General features: G+C 31.6%; 1 protein-coding gene across 1 annotated transcript in view; it reads right to left on the bottom strand.

Moving 5' to 3' along the window:
• The window catches only part of RhoU, a 220,909-nt gene that overhangs the window by 126,340 nt on the left and 77,116 nt on the right, over positions 1 to 17,453 (bottom strand). Inside the window, exon 2 of the mRNA XM_065507553.1 lies at positions 12,928 to 12,997. The gene's annotated coding sequence lies outside the window, so the exon portion shown is untranslated. The remainder of the gene's footprint in view (positions 1 to 12,927; positions 12,998 to 17,453) is intronic.

The following is a 17,453-nucleotide window of genomic DNA, read 5'->3' as shown; positions in this document are numbered from 1 at the left end:
TGCACCGATCGAAACAAATAGTATTCGGACCGGTCAAGGTCGGGACTATAAGGCGGGTGACGCAAACCATTCTGCTGAAACCATATGTCTGCTATAATAATGCCTTCCAATTGACGCGCAAACAAAATAGTAGGCATACCAGGCATAGTAGGCATACCAGGCATAGGCATAAAGCGCACCAAACACTGTCATTTTCTGGATGTAATAGTGTTGGCTTGACCATGGCTTGAGGATTAGCATCCGTCCAAGTGCGGCAATTATATTTATTGACATTTAACCAAAAGTGAACTTCATTACTTACCAAAATTTTCAAATGAAGGGTGTGTGAAAATTGGTCCAACCTACTGCCATACACAGAGAAAACAGATTCCTTATAGCAACCGAATTTGTTGCCAATCGAATGACTCTACCTTAGTGACCGAATTTTACAGTTGTCGCTACAATATTTTGGAAGGGGTAACAAAAGTTTGGTTGCTTCACCGAAATTCTGTTTTATCAACTGATTTTCTGTCGATAGAACCGACAAATTCTATGTGAGCAAACGAATAATTCGATTAACAACAAATTCGTTTGATATCACGAATCTGGTTTCTCTTTAATGGTATACTATGGTTACCGCAATCATCAAATAATGTCCAAGATCATACCACAACCATGTTTTTCTCCAAGTGTACACTTGCTATTAGCCAAACACTCTAATTTGTTTCAATTATTTTATAACAAAAACTTTAAATTTATTGGAAAATTAAGTTTTTTTTTCAATATTTCCAATTGAAACACTAACTTTACAATTTATTTCGTAAACATATTTCACTTATTTAAAAATCATTTATGATTGCAATAAACTGTTAAAAAAAACAACCACTGTAAATGAAACCAATAAATAAATTTAATTTAAATTACACTCTACATAATAGTAGTAGTAGTATTCATTTATTTATTCGTCTGTTAAACTCATTTTAATTTTCTGCATCATGTAACGAAAAGTATGTTAAAAAGCCATTTCTAACAGCAACAGACAAAAAATAAACAGACATTTTATTTAAAAAGTTTTTCTGTTTGTGAGGTTTGGTTGAGTTGGTTTTTTGTTTCCATATTTTTCAAATTAGCAAATTTAGTTGTTGTTCTTGTTGCTGTTAGTTGCCTCCCTCTGTCTTTGCATTTATTTAATTTTAAAATTTTTTGGCCAAATGCCAATCAAATTTTTAATGTTTACCTCATGGAGTTGTAATACTCCTTCCTACCCCAATATGAGCATGAATAGAGGTCTGCTTTTGCTCTTTTGTGTCTGTTTTAAGGAGGTAATAAACACACATTTTAGATGATTTCGTAATATAGGAAGAAATAAGAATTTTTTATGCCATAAATTATTTAAATGTAAGCGAATAGAAAAAAATTGGTTGTTTACAAACAAACTTGGGTTGCTTTAATAATTTAGAGAATTGTAAAAAGTTAGAAGCATAGTGTTAGATTTTTAGATATATTATATCAATGTAACCTTAAATCTAAAATTTTAAATTAAAATTTCCTAATTTTTAATTGAGTTTACTTTTATTTTTATTTCTAACCTGCTGATATTAAAAAAGAGTTAAGAGTGTAAACCCTTTTCATTTGTTTTCCGCAAAAAGCAGACCGTGGTGAAATTAATTTTTTTTTTTTTCAACAATCAGCAACAGCTGTCTAATACAGCAAAAGGTTTAAATTGAATCAAATAGATGTACACACAGCCTCAAAAGTGAGTAAACACCAGCGAATTTTTTGATTTTTTTAAGATCATGAAAATCATTAAATCTTTTTTCTCACAACCGAATCTATTATTCAACCCAATCTCCAGCAAACCGAAACTTTGAAATTTTAATCGATTTATACATTTTAGGATTTTCATTATCTTAAAAAAAATCAAATAATTTTTGGTGTATACTCACTTTTGAGGCTCACTCATTTTTAGGCAAATTAGTTGATTAAGCAGGACCCTTCAATATTTATTCTTAAAAGACAATTGCATCTGCTTTATTTTTTGGACAATTGACAATAAAATAGTTAACAATTATAAAAATTATAAATTCGTAAATACAAAAAAACAATTAAATTAAATAAAATTTTCCTCGAAATCAAACAAATATAAATCAAAAACGAAATCAAAGAAAATAATTTTACAGTCTGACCGCAATTGGAAACAAAACAATTAAATTAAACGCAAACGAAACAATTAAATTAAATACAATTTTTCTCGAAATCAAACAATAAAATTTATTTATTTTTTTCAATTTTTTAGGGCTGAAACCGAACGAATATTCGGCCAAAAAAACTCTATGGGGACTAATCCGAAAAATACGGGAAAAAAATATTTTATACATATTTCAGCTCATTTTAGGGGCCAATTTACACTGTAAATGCCATTAATCTTGATTTTTCATCTTAAACTGAATAGTTTATACAGGAAGCTAACACATATTACAATTTAAAATTCCACAACCTTTGTTTTTCCTTTATAAAAGTTTCGGTTTCGGTATTCAGCCAAATTAGGCCGATGTTTGGCGCTTTTATATGCATCACAAATGCAGTGAAATCATCTTTAAATGTTTTCAAATCAGGCACAAATAAGAAAATAAGTCGAACTTATTTCGATACTATTTCATGTTAAAAGTACAGTACAACACCCGCGACTAATTTGATGCACTCAAACAATTTTAAGCTTTTAATGTAAAAAAAATCATTCTTGCAATTTTAGTATCCAATTGTAGTTTAATATTAAAGATGTTATGGATATTAAATATAAAATGCATAAACTGTTTATAAATTTATCAAAGGTTTATAAAACCTTTAGAAAAATGATTATTAATTAATAATTTCTTACAACATTAAATCCCTATGTTACAACCAACACCTCAAACTAATAATACCCCTATACAATAGCTAAAAAGCTGCATTGTTTAGAGAAATAAAATAAAAACCAACTAAACAAAATCAAATTAAAGCCAAGAAAATGTAATCAAAACCACAAAGTCTAAAGGTCTGTTTGAAGTGTTTTTTTTTACACGTTTCAAAAGAAACCGTAACAAAACATTAACACACTCATCCACAAACAGAAACAAATACGTACATCTAAGAAATATATTTAATAGAGATTTTTTTCTGCATTGTTCTTATAAGTTTTATTTTATTTATTTTTCTCATTTCATCATTAGTTATGGTTGGTTCAAAAGATGCCTTTTTTATATTTTTAGAACAAAAAGAAAAAATATTTTAATTCTTCGAATTTAAACCAAGTAGGTTGTTTAGAAATTACGATAAAAAATCCATATATACTTGTACAAATTATGTGAATCACTTTTATTTTTTTATGTATGTTTTTTGTGTCTGGCTGGCAAAATTGTATTTTTAAATTTTGATAAAGGATATGATTCTATTGTTTTGCTGTTACTTGATAAAGTCTACATTTGGAAGACTGAAAATAAAAAAACAAGCAATCATGTTGAAATCATAACACAGCTACAAGACCAACAATAATAATCCAATATTGAATACTCAGACAGCAAAAAGATTTTATTTTTTTTTTGATTTTCGAAATTGTTCAGATTTAAGTTTATGCTGAGACAGAGTTAGAAAATTATAAAATCTTTATTTTTATCAATTTAAATTAAAATTGCTTTTTTAATAATCCTCATCATTTGGACATTATTTTAACATCTTTCAAAAATGTTTCGAACTTAAGTTCGAATTTTCGAACATAATAATATTCCAATGCCATCAGGTCCATGCATGATCTAGAGATTGTTTTAATAGCTTTAAATATTTTTCGAACATAATTTCGAATTTTCGAACATAATATTTCATTGCCATCACATCTGAATGAATGCCAAATGTTGACCTAACCAAACATTGCAATTTAAATAAAAGCTTTTAAATAAACATTCAAGCTTTTTTAATTCGTTTGGGCAGCTGCCCTGCTACTTAGCTCAATAGCTAATATGTTATTTTACAAATTTCAGACACTAAACCCTGTTATCTGAGGGATGAGTGTAGCAAAAAAAACTGAAAACATTAAAAGGCAGCTGCTTTTGCACACTGACTGGCGAACTAACTGACTGACTCATTCAAAAACACACTAAACTCAACATTAGCCAATACACGTTGGTTTAGTTTTCTTGTTCTCTACAGCACAGTATTTCATCCTTTTTGATTTTGGTCTTGAATTTTTTTGAAGTTTCTTTCAGTAAGTTTTTGCTACCTGTGTGTCTGCACACAGCCAGCCATAATCTTATATTGAACTGAGATTTTTGCTGTTGCTGCCTTTGTTGTTCGTCGATGATGTATCAGACACATTCAGAAAGAAACAAAAGATGAAAAATAAAACAGTTTAAAGATTTTTTTCAATCATTTCATTCACAGTCTCCTTTTGTTTTTTTGCTCTAATAAAAACACACAAGAAAAAAGGGAATTGCTTTATTTATTCTGTTTGGTTGTGATTATAAGTTTTTTTTTGGCTGTTTTGTTGCTGCCACTCCGTGTACTACTGATTGCAAAAGGATGTTTACTTTATGTCTTGTATGGAAGGATCTCATAAATTTGATGATTTTACACCTGCCAGTTAGGATTTCTCATACTGAAACAATGTTATTTTCTGTTCGCTTTGTTTAAAATTGAAGTTATTAAAAAGGTTGATAAATAGTCAGCTGCTTTTTAAGCATTTTTGTTTTTTGCTGTGAGTGTTTAAAATTGTGGCATTGAAAAATAGAGCAATTAATAAAAATTTGTAAAAGGACATGTTAACGTCAAGTTTTTTTTTGTGATAAAAATGTTAATAACAATAATAAATTAAAGGTTGTAAAACAAGTTGTTATTTTAGTTTAATATTTGTAATGGAGGACAACAAAATTATGTGCATTTATTAATTTGTATAGTCAAATAGGAAGTTTACCGCGAAATGAAGGACTATTAGGTCAAAATTGGCGAAGTGGCCCATAGTGGTCAAAGGTCAATCCGCGGAACCGAAAATGGATTTTGTATGAAAATAAATGTATCTCCATACTGTTGTCAGCAAAAAAAAATAACATATTCAAATTGTATTTGAATTCAAATATAACGGTTTCTAACGGCTGGCTTCAAATTGCATAATTTTTCTCAACATTTCTATTTCTGCAGACTTCTAATTGTGGACAATATTTGTTCAATTCATAAGGTCTCTTATCATTCATAATGTCCTAATATATCAAGATTCGGCAGAACGACTTAACCGACTCTTAGGCATTCTGAGCAGGTCTCTGCTGGTCGGTTAAGATAACACAATAAACATAGCATACAGAGTAGTATTATTTAAGGACATTTTAGGCTTGAAAAGCAATAAAAACAATTGTGAAATATTAGGACATTATGATAATATGATATGATAAGAAACCTTGTGAATTGACCAATTGTTTACCGGCCGATTAACAGCAATTAACATAACTGTGGACATTATTAACATATCTGTGAATATTGTTAACATTTCAGTGAAACATTACAACATTGAGTAAAAGCTTTGAGTTGAAATAAATAACCGGAAGGTGTCGCTAGACAATGCTGGAAACATCTAAAAGTAAATGCAGTGTATATAAGGTGAAAGCAAGAACATCAACCAGTCAGTCTAATTTGAAACATCGTGTATAAGTTGTGTAGATTAAACGTGTTGTTGTATAAATAAAGAGTTGTTAAAATTGTTCAACTACTTGGAGCTTTTATTTGCAATATAAAAAATCCGGTTTATTTAAAGGAAATAAACCATAGTTTTAGAAAGTAAAAACGTAATTGGAAGGACCTGTAAAAGTAGAAGTGGGCATGGTCAAATTGTAATAAAAGTTTCTTAAATGTAATCAACAATTTAATTCAATTCCTTACATATGACAACTCTCACAGTCGCGTTTGAAATCGCAAAATTTCGTTCAGAATATCATACAACTAAATGGTTTTCTACTCAAGTATAGTAAACGGTTCTCAAATGGGGATCCGCAGCCCACTAGGGGTCCATATAAATATACCAGGAGGTCTCGAAGAACACAAGAAAACATTAAGCTTAAACACTGTATTCTAATTTCCCACCTTTTCCCATCTCTGGCAACATATAGATTCCGCGCCAAAGGACCTGCTCATATTTTGAGACCAAGAACGTTCGGTTGTAGTCTGGTCAGATTTCAGCAGCTAATAATATATAGGACCCTTTTGCTCCCACCAAATACAGAGAATTACCTTAGCGCCATGGATCTGTGGCTTTGGTGTCTATTCGGCTGCTTGGCCGGGCTTCACATACGATCTCTTACGCTTAGAGTTATCGTAATGGATCAATTTTTCATCGCAAGTAATGATTCGGTGAACAAATGATTTTCTTTTATAGCGTTCGAACATAATTTTGGACATACAAAATCGTTTTTCAAGGTCTCTCGGCTTCAATTCGTATGGTACCCAATTTCCCTGCTTTTGGATGAATCCTGCTACTTGCAGACGTTTTGAAATTGCTGCTGGAATAGCTCCGAACGAATTTGCAAGCTCTTGTTGAGTTTGACAACAATTGTCATGGAATAATGCCTCAAATTCTTGTCTTTAAACTTTATGGCTGCCACAAACCATCTTTCGCACATTGAAACCGATGAAACACATTCACCATAAGCTTTGATGAGCAATCGCTGTATTTCAGTGGCACTTTTTTATACCCTACATCACCATAGTGGAGAGGGTATTGTGCGTTTGTGCAGATGTTTGTAATGCCCAAAAATAGTAGTCTACTCAGAATCACTTTCGATCGACTCAGAATCACTTTCTGAGTCGATTAAACGATGTCCGTCCGTCCGTCTGTCTACGAATAGATTGCAATATTGAAGATATTTTGTTAACCTACTTGGAGCTTTTATTTGCAATATAAAAGATCCAGTTTATTTAAAGGAAATAAACCATAGTTTTGGAAAGTAAAAACGTAACAATATGACACGATCAAAATAAACGTTTGTCAATTGGAAGAACCTGTAAAAGTAGAAGTGGGCATAGTCAAATTGTAATAAAAGTTTCTTAAATGTAATTAACAATTTAATTCAATTTCTTACACATGACAACTCTCACAGTCGCGTTTGAAATCGCAAAATTTCGTTCAGAATATCATACAACTAAATGGTTTTCTACTCAAATATAGTAAACGGTTCTCAAATGGGGATCCGCAGCTCATAAGGAGTCCATATAAATATACCAGGGGGTCTCGAAGAACACAAGAAAACATTAAGCTTAAACACTGTATTCTAATTTCCCACTTTTTCCCATCTCTGGCGACATATAGATTCCGCGCCAAAAGAACTGCTCATATTTTGAGACCAAGAACGAAGCTTGCCAATTTCGTATACTCTGCTCTGAAGTAAAGTGTATCTCAGAGAGAGCGTTCTGCATCGATCGAAGCAAATTGTAACCGGACAGGGCAAGGTCTGGCAAAACTAACCAACCAATTCTTTTTAAATAGTTTTTAACAGGTATTGTAACATGTGGCCGATTGATGTCATGATGGAATATTATGGTTTCATATCTGGCAGCATATTCTGGGCGTTCTTCGTGCATTACTCGCCTCAAACGAATCTGTGGCGTTCGGTACAGGTTCCCTGTTATAGTCTGGTCAGATTTCAGCAGCTAATAATAGATACGACCCTTTTGCTCCCACCAAATACAGAGAATTACCTTAGCGCCATGGATATGTGGCTTTGGTGTCGATTCGTCTGCTTGGCCGGGCTTCACATACGATCTCTTACGCTTAGAGTTATCGTAATGGATCAATTTTCCATCGCAAGTAATGATTCGATGAAAAAAATGATTTTCTTTTATAGCGTTCAAAAATAATTTCGGACATGCAAAATCGTTTTTCAAGGTCTCTCAGCTTCATTTCGTATGGTACCCAATTTCCCTGCTTTTGGATGAATCCCGATACATGCAAACGTTTTGCTGCTTGAATAGCTCCTAACGATTTTGTAAGCTCTTGTTGAGTTTGACAACAATTGTCATAGAGTAATGCCTCAAATTCTTGTCTTTAAACTTTATGGCTGCCACAAACCATCTTTCGCACATTGAAACCGATGAAACACATTCACCATAAGCTTTGATGAGCAATCGCTGTATTTCAGTGGCACTTTTTTATACCCTACATCACCATAGTGGAGAGGGTATTATGCGTTTGTGCAGATGTTTGTAACGCCCAAAAATAGTAGTCTACTCAGAATCACTTTCGATCGACTCAGAATCACTTTCTGAGTCGATTAAACGATGTCTGTCCATCCGTCTGTCTGGCTGTCCACGAATAGATCGCAATTTTGAAGATATTTCGATAAAAGTTAGTACATAGGTACAATTATTTTGGCTCAAGGACGAAGTATATTGAATTTGGCTGAAATGTGTTCATTATTTCACCTAGCCCCCATACAAATGTCCTCCCGAAATTGGACTTTATCCGTGATAAATGTTTAGTTCACATATGTATCTGCACAAATTTCGCTCCAAATAAGTTTTATATATACGGAAATCATGTCATCTTATTTTATGATAATCGGTCCATAATTAGTCATAGCTCACATATAAGGCCCGCGTCCAGCAATCACTTAAACGAGCATAAATCTCTTAAAAAATTGGTATACATATAAAATTCAACACAAATAACTTTCATATAGACACAAATAACTCGACCTAATTTTATGATGATCGGTCCATAATTAGTCATAGCTCCCATATAAGGCCCTCTTCTGAAAATCACTTACCTAAAAATGTTGGTATACACATAAAATTCAACATAAATAATTTTCATATAGACATAAATCACACGATCTAATTTCATGGTGATCGGTCCATAATTGTTCATATCTTCCATATAAAGCCCACTTCCAAAAATCACCCACGAATATAAATTATTGAAATTTTAAAAGAAACTTTTTTTGCTCATTTACTTAGTGTAGGATATTATACTTTCCATTTTTTCTTACTTGTTTTCAAATTAAAGAAGTAAAGCAAAACTTTCTGCATATGAGGCTTGATTGGTACTAAATTCGGCATTTTCGAAGCACAAAGAACCCTTTGTTGTTTACAACTAAATGTTCAATAACTAAGTGCGAATAAATGACATATAAGTTATTAAAAACAAAAACCGCATTTTCAAGTCATACACCCAATACTTTATCTAAATATTACCTCAAATAAAGCATTTTCTAGTTAAAATTATTCTACAAACAATAAATATGCAATAGTTTATAACATGTCATGTTGCGGCAACCACATTATCAAGAATTTATGTTTTTTTTTTCAAGCAAAAACCTTAAGAAAAAAGTTTTCTCTTTAACTTTTTACACCCCTGCTTCCCTTTTTTCTGCAGATCTTGTTTAGTTTTTTTGTATGTAAGTTAATATTTACTTTTTTCTATATGATTTTTTGCATGCTCCCTACATGTAAAGATTTATGTTATTTAATTTGCTGTTTTTTATAAGATTTCTTTATTTTTTTTTTTTTGCAGTCTTGCATCACTTGGTTCCTTGTACATATATTTGCTTTATTTTGTTAAAGTTTTTTTCCTTCATCATCATCTTCCACTTTTTTTGCTGCTTCTTCATCATTTTTACAATACTACAACAAACAAACAACTTAAAATAAATATAAACAGATTTGCTGCCATTTTTTTGCTCCTGCTATAAATTGAATTGGAAAGTTTTTTTTTGTACATTTTTTTTTGTTCATTCTTTCTCCATGTTTAAAGAGTTCTGCTCTACGTTTTACATGTTTTGCTGCAGTGTGGTAAAGTTTTTACTTTTAATAGTATGAGAGTTTGTCTGTGTATGTTTGGGTCCCAGCCCAGTAGTTAAGCTAGTAGTCAATGTATTCCTTATTGGCACTAATATCTGATCACTTGGCTGACTCCAATTGATAAATTTTTGACACGTATAAGTTGTTTATAGTGCAGAGAAAAATCAATTGGTTACTTTATCCATCCCCGGTAATGTAGCGTTAAGTCAATTGCCACTTAAGTGCCTCCAAGTAATCTAGAGTGTAGTCACTTTAAACCTTTATTGCTTGCTGGTTCAAACTGGTTTTATATAAATTGTGCTGATATAATTCGCATATAATTTAGTGCTGGTTCACTCACGTCAAGTTTACTTGCGCTAGTCTTGAGTTTGTGATGATGAGTGAGGAAAATTTTCCTTTTTTTCTTCCTCTCTCTTCTATAAACTCAAGACTTGCTCAAGTAAAGTTAAAGTGTGTGAACCAGCACTTATTTTCTTCTTGCTTAAGTATATTAACATCCCATGTAACCTAGCGTGAAGTCAATTGTGTCTTTAGTATCTCTAAGTAACCTAGAGTGTAGTCACTTTACTGCACTTTAGAAAGTAGTTATTTTACCCAGCAGAAGCCATCTATTGGGGCAGTTTGTTGGAGGAATGTTTGTTGGACTGTCTGTAATATATCTATTTAGCTGACTATTACAGATCAATAGCAGCCGTACAAGTTAAAATAACTAGCTATGAAGCTGATCAAGTCACTTACCTTACTAGGTAAGTGATTGTATGTAACCGGTATGTGAATCCAAAACGTTGACTACTTTGGAACAACTATCAGACAGTCTCATTGTAATTCAAAAGGGTCCACTGGCCCCTGCTTAGGAGTCACGTAGTTAGTTATGTAACTAGTTGTCACCCTAAATGTTAGATAAAATCACTAGTTCGTTACAGTCTCCTACAACTGCTGGGGTGTGTGTGTTCATGAAAAAGCCAAATCAAAAAACAACAAAACAGAAAAAAAAAACAAATAAAAAATGTTGTTTATTTATGAAAAATAATAATTTTTTTGCAGTTCATATTTACAAACAATATTGATTTTTTGGCGTGGTCTATTTATATGAATTTTTTTCTCATTTCGCTTTTACGTACGAAATTTTATTTTAAATTTAATAATGAACAGAATAAATCCATTTAAATGTTCGTTATCAAAGGAACTCGTTGAAGCATGATGTTGTTTTTATACTCCTGAAATTGTTAATAAAATGTAACAAAATTTATTTATTTTTTTAAGGTAAAATTTTGATTGACTAATAAAAGTTGTTTGTTTCAGGAATAAACCATATATTGTATTGGTGGGTTACAATGAACTATACAAGCAGCTAATTTTGCTGTACAAAATATTTACTCTGAAAACTATACAAGTTTTTATAGTACGACCGGTTACAGGTTAGGGCAAAAATCGGCCTAATATTAAATTTGACCGAATACCACAACCGAAACTTGCATTGGTGTATGACTTAAACATGATTTGCAAATTATACAAATTCAAGTTGTCGTCATTGTTTGACACAGACATTTCATGAAGGTCTAATTCAGTTCTTTTGATAGAAAAAGTCACAATCAAAATCAGACTTATCGTGAAATTATGGACCGATTTCAGCCAGTTTCAATAGGCTTGGTCCTTGGGCCAAAAAAGTAATATGTACCAAATTTGATCGAAATATCTTCAAAATTGCGACCTGTACTCTGCGCACAAGGTTTACATGGGCAGCCAGCCAACCAGACGGACGGACGGACATCGTTTAATCGACTCGAAAGAGATTCTAAGTCGATCGGTATACTTTAAGGTGGGTGTTAGACTAATATTTTTGGGCGTTATAAACATCTGCACAAACGCATAATACACTCCCCACTTTGGTGGTGTAGTGTATAAAAAAAAACCGTTGAATCACACCGATTGCTCAATAAAGCTTATGGTGAATGTGTTCCATCGGTTCAGAAGTGGCGATTTTGAAAAGATCGCCCAGGCCAGCCAAAAAATTTTGAAGACCAAGAATTGGAGGCATTTCTCCATCAAGATTGTTGTCATACTCAACAAGAGCTTGCAAGATCATTGGGAGCTACTCATTCAGCAATTTCGAAACGGTTGCAAGTAGCAGGATTCATCTAAAAGCAGGGATATTGGATACCAGACGAATTGAAACTAAGACAGCTTGAAAGACGATTTTGTATGTCTGAAATGCTGCTTGAACGCTATAAAAGAAAATCATTCTTGCACTGAATCATTACATGCGATGAAAAATGGATCCAGTATGATAATCCGAAGCGTAGGAGATGGTATGTGAAGCTCGGCTAACCGCCGAATCGACACCAAAGCCAAATATCCATGGCGCTAAGGTAATTCTCTGTAGTTGGTGGCAGCAAATGTATCCTACCTACTATGAGCGTCTGAAATCTGAAAAAAAAACAGACCATTACATGGAACCTGTACGGAACGCAACGAATTCGTTTGAAGCGAGAATTGGCCGAAAAACAACCAGACTATACGGCCAGACATGAAACCGTAATATTCCATCATGGCAACGCTCGGCCACATGTTGCAATACCTGTTAAAAAGTATTTAGAATGAAGTGATTGAGAATTATTGCCTCACCCACTTTATAGTTCAGACCGACTACTACTTATTTGTTTCGATCGATTCAGAACGCTCTCCCTTTGATACGGTTCACTTTGGAACAAAGTATCGGATATTGGCTTGATTCCTTCTTGGCCTGAAAATATGAGTAGTTTTTTCTAACCCGATAAGGGCGTCATCAACAATCTTACATGTCTAAAATCTACTGTAAACATCATATAATTAACACATCACATCATTGTGGAAACAAATTCATATTTCTTTTAGTTTTTAAGTTTCTTAAATATTCAAGACATCATATTTGTGAAAAGAAAATGTTCTCTAGTCAAACAGGCAATTATTTGTAGAGCACTTTTAATATACATGAAACCGGAAATAACAAATCTGAAAAAACCTGTCCGCTTTTGGAAGAATTCTCCCGATTCTCCCATTTATTTGTTTGCTTACAATATTTATTATTATATTACCTCTTATATAGACATAAATACTGTATGGACTTAATAAAATAATTTAAACAAAGCCAACACTCACCTTGTATTCGTTTGTTTTATTGTAGTATCTGGGAGACACACGAAAATTCCAATGAAAAGTGCATTTTTATCTAAAATAAATAAAAAAAAATTATTATTATTTACATTGAATTATTTCGGAATTAAATTGTTTTTAAGTAAAGAAAAAAGCAAGAAATAAAAAAAATTATATATAGCGAATTATTTCAGAATTAAATTGTTAAATATGTAAGGAATTTTAATACGACTACAATGTAGATAAACAATTGTGATGGGTTTCTTGCTATAATTTTAAAAAGTTATTTTTAATTATTTATCGAGTATAGATAGGTTGTAATGAGTGCTAATTTCATTATAGGTTTTAGTTTTTTGCAAAATAAAAACCCATAGATTCTCATCTTAATATATAAAAATACTAAACCAATCAACCTTACCCTAACGCCCCTAAACTCATAAATCCTACTTTTAAACAAAAAAAAAACTAGCTCAACTACAAGTTTATTGCATTTGGTTAAAAAGGTGCACATCGTGCAACACACCAAACAAAATCTAAAGGTTAAAAACTCATCAATACTCTTCTCAAATACACTTAAAGTTTACCCCACCAAAAATATTTGAATGCAATTCTATTCTATTCTTTCGTTTGTGTTTTTTTATTTCTACCACTCAAATCGAATTTTACTTATAACCTTTTTCTTGTTGTACTTAGATTAGTTTGTACATTCAATGACCCTTGACATCAGTACTTTTTCGGTCTCCCCTCTTTCGTATTTCAATACGTTCGTTTTGTTGCTGCAACAAAAGAAAACTAATCAACCTAATAACCTTCTTTTTAGTTCGTTTTTTTTTTGTGTTAGCTTCTTCTTGTACTCTCATATGCTGACTTTTTATATGAAAATTCTTTTTTGTTTTGTATTTCGAGGATGTGTGTAAAATTGAACATCATCTATAAAATTGGAAAACGATACTTTTCTTTCTAGCATGTCTTTTGGTAACCTTACAAAAAGGCAATATACAACCATAAAAAAACAATATGTATGCAGTCAAAAGCAACAAGAATGACTAAAAGTATCTACTCAGTATTGTTAACCTTTGCAACAATTGCAGGAGCAACAAAAAAAAATATGTTTAAGTAACATTATAAGTTAGCTGGCAACATTGTCCATGCATGTGCATGCAAACTACAGTGGGGTCGGGCCAGTGAAAAAATAAATATGTAGTAGTAAATATATTTATGTTTATAAAATTGTATTTACTGCCAAATTATAATATCAATATTAGAGTATCCAAAACCGAAAACCGGTCAACCAGTTTTTTCATCTTTGTAAACTCCACTGGTTTCGGTTTTTTTAACTTTGCGGTTTTTTTACAACCCGGTTTTTGTAAGACGGTTAACCGGTTTTAATGAAATATAGAAAATATATTCAAACATATTTATGAAAAACTTTGATACCATTTTTATAAATATTGATTTATTTTATAGAAAATTATAGCATTTGACAATATTTCGTAAAAGATATAAAATAATTGCATAAAGAATTAAAAAATGCTAAATTTCCGAAGATTTAGTACATGATTCTTAGCACAGCGTCCACAAATAAAAATAAATTAATAAATTTATTTAAAATTTTTCATATTAAATAAAAATTTAATATAAACTGGTTAACCGGTTTTTTTGATGACAAAAACCGAAACCGTTTAACCGGTTTTTTTAAAAAGCAATAATCAAAACCGGTTTTTTTCAAAAACACACTATTTCGGTTAAACCGGAAACCGGTTTTTTGGACACTCTAATCAATAAGCTTTCAGAATATAAATTAAAGGAAAGATATACTTTCGAATAATCAAGGAAAAAAATATTTTTATTCCAATGTATAAAATTTTTCAGTTTTGAATAAAAAAATATTCAATAGGATTTCCACACAAATAAAAATTATTCGAATACTCAAGGGAAAAAAATATTTTTTTTTCGAATGAATAACATTTTTTAAATCACAAATAAACAAAACCAACAATTTCAAGAATGATCATCATTTGAAATTTTGTTTGAAACTATGTAGTTTCAACATATATTTTTAATAGCTATCGGATTATGAAACTTGTCGCAATTTAATTGAAATTTTTGTTTTAGACCAAGAACGAAGCTTATTACAATAGGTACATACATGATTTCACTTAGCATCTCCTATTAACGTTATTATCTTACATGAATATTTTATAAATTTGTATTTTTCTTCATTATTACACAGAGAAAACAGATTCGTGATAGCAACCGAATTTGTTGCCAATCGAATGATTCTATCTTAGTGACCGAATTTTACAGTTGTGGCTACAATATTTTGGAAGTGGTAACTAAAGTTTGGTTGCCTTAACTGAAATTCTTCTTTATCAACTGACTTTCTGTTTTTAGAACTGAAAAATTCTATGTGTGCAACCGAATCATTCGATTGGCAACAAATTCGGTTGCTATCACGAATCTGTTTTCTCTGTGTAATAAACAAATTTTTTGAATAATAGTTTTATTCGTTGAAATAATTGAAAAATTTGTATTCGATCTAGATTAAACTCGAATAATAAACAACCCACAGTGGGGCAGAATCAATTTTTTTTGGAAATAAATCTGTCATTTCTAAACGGCTGGTCCGATCGGGATAAAATTTGACGTGAGCGTAGCCATATAAAATTTTTAAACACGTGCCATTTTTTGTTTCCCATTCGATTTCCCGTGCTATTTATCTCTTGTAATTTCCTTAGTTAGACAACTAAATTACCAATAATAAACAAAAGATTGAATAAACGACTTTCAATTTGAAAAAAAAAAATAGTTGATTTTTGCTGTTATTTGTAGGAAAAGGTGAAAAAAATAACTTTTTTTAAGAACATATAAGAATTTCATGTTATTCTATAAGGTATCTTAACGGAGAACATTTTGGTATAAAAACAAGTAAGAAAGTATGGTCGGTCAAGCCCGACCATATAATACCCAACACCAAGTAAATGAGCAAAAACATTTTTCTTTTAAAATTTCAATAATTTATATTTTTGAGTGATTTGATTGGGCTATACGATCACTTTGAAATTAGGTCGTGCGATTTATGTCTTAATGAAAGTTATTTATGTTGAATTTTGTGTATATACCAACATTTTTAGGAGATTTATGCACGGTAAAGTGATTTTCGGAAGCGGGTCTATATGGGAGCTATGACTAATTATGGACCGATCGTAACAAAATTTGGTGACATGAATTTTGTATATATGAAACTTATTTGGAGCGAAATTTGTGGAGATACATATATAAATTAAACATTTTTGACCGATAAAGTCCAATTTCGAGAGGACATTTGTATGGGGGCTAGGATAAATAATGGAGCGATTTCATCCAGTTTCAATAGGCTTCGTCCTTGGGCCGAATTATATGTACCAAATTTGATCGAAATATCTTCAAAATTGCGACCTGTACTCTGCGCACAAGGTTTACATTGACAGCAAGTCAACCAGCCTGCCAGCCAGACGGACGGACATCGCTTAATCGACTCAGAAAGTGATTCTAAGTCGATCGGTATACTTTAAGGTGGGTGTTAGACCAATATTTTTGGGTGTTACAAACATCATATATTTCATATAAACATGTCATATATTTCATATAAACATGTCATATATTTCATATAAACATGTCATATATTTCGAATATGTCGCCCTTGCATACTTTGGAATTTCACCTATGTTTTGTCAAAATTTCAACTTTGGGTCACATGTTCTAAAATTCCAAAGCTGGGAACAGAAACGGAAAGTAGATTTTCTTTTAAAGTATTTTCTTAGCCCCGAAGGAAATGTGGACCCTATGGGCAAAATTGTAAAAATAGCATTTTTGGGATTTTCGCACAAATTTTTGGGAATTGCGGGATTTCCTTTGACGTATTGACAGGTTTTTCTATACTTTGTTATTTAGAATGACAAACCAAAAAAAACGTTGAAAATTTAATTTTCATAAAGATTTTATTACATATTTATTGAGTTTCTAGTTAATTTTTGATCTTACAAAAAAAATTTCAAGTCAATATCTCAATTAGATTCAAAAATATTACACTTTAAAATTCCGTCCTTCAAAAATATAAAGAAAATTTATACAATTTTTTTAGTATGAAAAAGTGCAATAGTTTTGAAAGACGGATTTTGGTTCATTGCCAATTCCAAGTCACTTTCAAGATCATTTCATTCAGGTTCTGTAGTCCTGTGTGACTGTGATAATATACTAGATACTTCTTATTCTGACTATGTCCGATTTTATCTTAGTCGTCGCCAGTGTTAAAACGCTTCGGTATCGGATGAAAATTGCCGTGCAGCATAAATGCGAAACCCAGAAACAAATAACGCAAATTACTAGAGTATATCCAATTATAAACTGCTCGGGTTTGCTATCTCCATAATTGGCGAAAACTTCATAATTTTTCTAAACTGTCTTTACGAAATCGTTTCACTTGTGCAATTAATATTAAGTATACGGAAATTAGAAGCAGATGAGTGGTGAGTAAGGGCTTTACGACGAAT

Source organism: Calliphora vicina, chromosome 4 (genome assembly GCF_958450345.1).
Source record: "Calliphora vicina chromosome 4, idCalVici1.1, whole genome shotgun sequence".
Classification (NCBI taxonomy): Eukaryota; Metazoa; Arthropoda; class Insecta; order Diptera; family Calliphoridae; genus Calliphora; species Calliphora vicina.
This window is presented reverse-complemented; position numbering and strand designations above follow the sequence as displayed.